Genomic DNA, 6,683 nt, shown 5'->3' with positions numbered 1-6,683 from the left:
ACAGCCGGCCCCTTCCCCGCCCCTCCCGGGGCGGCCAGGTGTGCGGGCCGGATCCTGCGCGCTGCGGAGCGCCCTTCCAACTCGTGCGCCAGCTGTAATGGTAACAGTGCGCCACGTGCACGATCGTGTGTGAGGCGGCCGGTGTAAAACCGGGGGCCAGTGACACTTTGACTCGGGGGCGGGGAGGGGATTACAAACAAAATTAAACCGGCTCATTGCTTAACAAGTCCACCTAGGTGAAGGAGCGGCCCCATCAGGCTGTGATTTTCAAATCTTGCAAGGGGGCTCTGGTCTCTTAGGAGGGGGCACGGGCTCGCTCCGCTCTCCCGAGCTCCCCCTTCATTCACAACCTGTGGAAAACCCAAGGCACTCTCAAGGAGTCTTAACTGACTTGGTGGGGGGGAGGTTGTTTCTTTCTTTCTTTCTGTTTTGTGGAAAAAATTTCCTATTCCAGGTCAAATCAGCCAAATCAGTTCCGAATCCTCTCGACTGAACTCAGATCGGTTCCAAATCCTCTTGATTTGAACTCAGTTCTTCACACACCATATACATGGCACTACAACAGGCAAGTATCCTCCACCCCAGACTTTTCAACCTGGGGTTTTAGATACTCCCAAACCCAATGGTGGGCATCCTATGTTCAGGCCCAAGCCCCAGAGGCTTGGGGGTTGAATGCCCCCACATCTCACTTGCCCTAAACCACAGGCCACAGAAGCAAGCTAGGGAGAAGTCCCCCATTTTCTTACAGTAGGTGTGTAAACAAGATCCTCCCACTGGACACTAACTAGCCAGCTAGCTAAAGGTAGGCACTGACAAATTGGCAGTGGGAGTGCAGGGTTTTAGCACCACTAAAATGCTTGCAACTGGGAGAGATTTGGGGATTGAGAGGCAAAATTGATACTAATTGAAAATGTTCACTCTGCCCCAAATAAGGACTGTTGTTAAATACAGTTAGTATAAATAGGATATTTCTTAGGAGGATTATAAAGTGGTTTATGTATATTAATTACATCTCACAGCTTGCCTGGAATGGAGGTAGGTGGTGCTGTCATGTCTGGATGCGGAAACAGGTAAGTTATCTGGTTTGCACAAAGCCACAGAGTGAGTCAGTGGAAGAATCAGGAACTGAGTCCATGATTTTCATGGTCATTCAGTTTTCACAGAAAAGCTGTCATATGTGAAGTGAGCTGTCATTTCTTCATTTTTCTGATTTTAATGGGACCCACTGTTATACAGTGCAGTGAATTAGATATGACAGCAGGCACTATAGTTCTCCAGCATTCTTCTGTTACTGATCAATGATCTATGTGAAATAACAGATATTTCATTGGCATCCTAGATCTCAAGTGCCTGAGATGCCTGAGTTCTCTGATCTATCCACCTAGGTAATTATGTACGCCTTGCTACTGTAGTGTCTGAATACTAGGATCTTGATTAGTTGGGTCTAATGAGGACATATACAATGGTATAACTAAAATGTCCTTTCTGCCCCTGCACAGTTTCAATAGTGAACTTTGGAACCAGTTGTATAACTAGATAGGTCTAGTTGCAAAGAAAGAGCTACTGGATATGATAGAGACTCACTTGTGGCCAGGCCATTACCAATGACAGCATAGATGCCCAGCTTGTACAATTGGGAGGGAAGGAACAAGCTAATAACTAGAAGCAAACAGCGATGACACAAGTCATTTACTTTCCATAAGAATTACAATCAAGAAGGAGGTGAAAGCTGTGTTTAGAGGAACTGGAATCTGTATGAGACACACAAGAAATGTATACACTGCTAAATCATTGTAAGAGTCCCTTTATCCAGAATCTCTGTCTTCATCAAGCAATGATCATTGTTGTTGTACACTGTAAGGTTTAAATGCCATGGGGTGACATCATAATAGAGTATGGGCCAACTAAGTGTCTACTTTCTAGTCACAAATTACAAAGCACTGCACAAACATTAAATAACACCCCTGAGAATATTTATTTTCATTCTCATTTTACAAATGAATAAACAGGCAGAGAAGGTAAGTGACTTGCTCAGGGTAGCAAAGTTGGTGAAAGAACACAAGATTCCTATTCAGAGTCTTGTTCTAATCATTAGACAACAGCTCAAAGTGGGACAAAACCTGTAATTTAGGAAGGGAAGACATCCTCCAAGGATTGATTTGCTGTAGCCCTCTGAGACAGCAAAAGAGCTTTTACTTGCACTCTGATCTAGCATTACCTTTTCAGTTTGCTCTTTTGTGTTTTCATGTCATGATGATCACACTGAGCAACAGTGGTGCAACCTAAGAAAAAGCAAGAAAAAGAAAAGATTACTTCAAATGCTGAACTTTGCCAGTTATCTGAAGCCCTTTGTGTACCAAACCTTTGTACATATGCAAAACTGGTACCAAATTAATTAAAAATTGTCCTAATTCATAATTTTTATTGTCACTGCAAGGCTGCATATGGACACTCAAAGAAAAGTGGTAATGATTTAACTATATACTGTGTGTGTGCGCTTATCCCAGTATATGAACAGCTTGCTGTGGCATATGAGATGAGGCTTACCATCCATCGGCTTTTCTGTAGTACTTGACTTTGTGCATGTTCTTACCCTGTGATAAACAGAAGGCAAACCATGGAAATCAAACCAGGAGTCAAATGTAACCCTCTAAGTGCTAAACTACCATGGTTCAGCTTCAATTTACCATGGGGTCAATGGAGTCAGAGTGTGTACACAGACAATTAGTGCAGGGCAGCCAACACACATGGGGGGCGTCTACATGAGATGCTACTGTGCAGTAGCAATGAGTTTATTGCTACTGCGCAGTAGCAGCGGAAAAAAAAGATAAGGTGACAGTACTGCGCAGTAACTCTGGTTACTGTGCAGTCATTTAGTACTTGCTCATGCAAGTACTAAATGTCTGCGCAGTAACAACTGCATGGTCTGCTGCTCATGTAGACACAGCCAGTAAAGCTCTGTCCCCTTTTGTCCTTTGTCCTTGCACTAGCAGGACATTGACAGTGCCCTCATCCCCTTGCTTTACTTGTGGCAAGTTCAGTTGTTCATAATATTTTGGGACACTGTACCTGGTAGTTGCATGTGAGTGTTGTTAATACAGCTTTATTTGGAATAGGCTAGGTGGATACTTGTGCAGGGTGGTTTAGACAGGAATGATCCCGTCTTGAGCAGGGGGTTGGACTAGATGCCCTCCTGAGGTCCTTTCCAGCCTTAATTTTCTATGATTCTGTGATTCTATCCTATAGTAAATGGCTTATATGTCCATGCCACAAAAGAAAAGGAATAAGTTATACTGGTATAAGGCACCAATATAATTGATATAATGGGATCCACTACTCTATAAACTGGTATAGTGGGATCAATATAACCTTACTAGTAACAAATCAACCACCTAACCAAAATACTTATTATATTAGTATAAAAAGTGTATGTATACAGGACAGGGTTAAGTCAGTGCTTTACTAACATAAGCAACATTCAAATAGGATAGTTTTATTTTTAAATAAGAATCCACAGAGATGAACACCAACTTAGTTATTTCAGTGCAAATGTGTGTGGAGAGAAGGTCTACATTAGGGAACTATATTTTTAATTTAATTGACTGACCTCCACTACTGCATTAAGCATGACGACTAACATGCCATGTTTAATTTATTCTCTCTCTCATGGACTCCCTGGAGGGAAAATTGTGTCTGTGGTGCAGTGTTTTGTTTTGGTACTTTTATCTTTGCTTTTATAAATATACATGTAGGTATGTGTCTAGATTAGAGAAGACTGAGTGGGGATATAATAGCAGCCTTCAACTACCTGAAGAGGGATTCGAAAGAGGATGGAGCTAAGCTGTTCTCAGTGGGGGCAGAAGACAGAACAAGGAGCAATGGTCTCAGGTTGCAGCAAGGGAAAAAACTCCCTCACTAGGAGGGTAATAAAACACTAAAACTGGTTACCCAGAGGTGGTGGAAGCTCCATCCTTGACGGTTTTTAAGACCTGGGTAGACAAAGCCTTGGCTGGGATGATCTAGTTGGGGTTGGGCTTTGAGCAGGGTTTGTACTAAATGACCTCCTGAGGTCCCTTCCAACCCTCTATGATTCTGTGATCTCCCCATGCCCCTCAAGAAGTTTTCTTTCTCCCTTTCCCCCTTCTCTCAAAGAAAACTGCCTTGCCCTTGGAGTAGAAGGTGGGGAGGTTTGCTGTGGGTCTCAGTTCCTGAGGGAGTTCATCGCACAGCCTCAGACTGGTCACCAAGAAAGCAGATAAGCTGTATCCTTATGCCAGAAAGTTCCTCTGTCCCTGAAGAGCAGAGTTGTCAACTCTAGTCCATCCCAGTGTGTAGGCTGTTCTTTATCCTTTCCCCCTCCCCCTGAGTTTCTGCTGCCAAACACCAGCTGTCAAATAGGGTCCCAACACTAAAAACCTAAAGGAAAAATGCACCACTGAGAACCAGAAAGTGAAACAAATTAAATCAACAATGTATAGATTCACCCCAAGCTTAGCAAAGAAAGTAAACAGGCAAAAGAAGAACAAAAATTAGATTTAAATCATCAGAATGAAGCTCATTTTTTATTTTAATCTTGACAGTGGGCACATCTACTTCTGCATCCCACTGTGCAATTGGTACGGCACAGTCATTTAGCACTTGCTAAAGCAAGTGCTAAATGACTGTGCAGTCCTGGCAGTGCACGGGTTGTTTCGGACCCTACTACACAGTAACGGCAGCATCACAGTTAGTGCTTGCCAATGCTATATGTCATCCTAGCTCATTGCTATAGTGATATAGTGTCTCATGTAGATGCACCCATTGTCCTGTAAAGTAATCCACCCCAGGAGCTGTTTGATTCCATGCTGAAAGATGATATGAAATCAGCAGCATAGCTTTGGTCATCATGGCCTAGGTGTCAGAGTAAGTTGAAGTCATGACAGCAGCTTAATTTTCATCATTTTGATAGCAATGCACCAGCTGTAGGCAAATAAACACATGCTGAGATCTTCATGCCAGGGTGGAAAACAACCTGACCGAAGTCCCTGCCTTATCACCAGTGACAAATGACAAAGTTATGTCCCATATCAGTGCAATTAGGAGATGTTATCAGTTGTGATGATGAACACACAGAAGCAGGGAGAAACTCCTGTATATGGAAATAAGATACTGGTCAATGGAGGGAAAGCATACTGTGACAATAAATATTTTACTAGTGCTGAAAATACTTAAAAATTAATGTACAAGCATTTAATGGAAATCCTGCACACTGCAAAGAAAACTGCTAAGCATACATTTTAAATACTTTCAGCGAACAAATACAGACTATGTATTGAACTAAAGGATCCAGTTAGATGACTATAATTGTTTGCATTGTTTCTGAGCTTGGGGAGGGGGGAGGAGGGTGAATTCATAGCTACATGGTTGCACTGTATTGTAATGTACCCTACTGAATACAGTAGCCTTTTGTTAAAGGGGATGGTCAAGCTGATGATTGTGAAGTGGGGCTGTCCTGGTTAAAAAATTTGTACCGTGATAGCAAATCAAAGCGTCTGCCAGCGGTAGGAATTCTAGTGGTGTTAGAGGGATCTAAGCATGCAGGATTTGTTAAGGGATATGTAATAAAGAGGAGCGATTCCTGAAACGTCAAGCTTTTCTGCTGTAGCAGGTGAATCACGTACGTGTATTTCTTATGTATTTTATACAAGTTGTTTTTAAAAATACCCTGGTAACGCACACTTCTTTCCATTTAAGTCACTGGAATGTTTCTTGTCTGCACCTCAGCTGAATTTGGTCCATTATCAACTGGTCTGAAGAAAAACATTCACCCTATCTTATGCCCTTGCATTAGTCAAATATTATTCTTTGAGAAAGTGACACAAAGAGGAAATTATTTCATCATGAAATGAAATAGACCATTGTTATTTCCAAGCTTATCATTTTCTTTGAGATATAGAAGTATGAACTTTATGTTGGCCTTGCAGAATGTGAAACTGTTTTCCCCTTAAAAACTTAATACTGAAAATAAGCAAGGCAAGGGAAGGACTGTGACATGATACACTGTTACCAAGATCCTGTTCTTTGAAAAAGGAGCCACTGCTGTTTCAAAGAAACCCATCTCCAAACACTGCCCAACTCCTGTTACAAAGAACAGGAGCTTTGTGATGCTGGCTCTGGGGCTGTGAGTGGGGGAGGGAAAGGAAAGAACAAGAAAGGGCAGGAGCTTTCTGGGAAGTGGGAGGAAATAAAGTAGGGGAGCAGCTTGGAAATGAGTAGAGCCAACTGTAATGGGACTTTTACAGTCCTTATTTTCCCCACAGGTATTTTTGCGGGACAACTGTATTTGAGATCTTAGATTGAAAGGTGCTGGAGAAGTACAAAGTATTATTAGTCTTGTTCTTGATTAGTGTTGAGATCTGGGGAAAAAGTAGAAACAGTGAGTTATATTTCTCTTCACCTTCCAAGATATGTATTTCTTAAAGCTTGTTTTATGTTTGGGGAAATATAGCCAGTAACAATTTCACATTTACAATTAAATAACCTTTCCCCTGCAAGCCTTCTCCCCCCCACCCACAATGTTGAATTGGAATAAGGTTGAGAATCTATTATCAGTAGCAAAGGTGGCAACGCTTCACAGGAAGGTTATAGTCAATCTAAACACAACTCATACAAAAATAAGAAATGCAGGGGCAGAATATACCAGT

The sequence above is a fragment of the Alligator sinensis genome, unplaced genomic scaffold, assembly GCF_000455745.1.
Source record: "Alligator sinensis unplaced genomic scaffold, ASM45574v1 scaffold932_1, whole genome shotgun sequence".
Taxonomy (NCBI): domain Eukaryota; kingdom Metazoa; phylum Chordata; order Crocodylia; family Alligatoridae; genus Alligator; species Alligator sinensis.
This window is presented reverse-complemented; position numbering follows the sequence as displayed.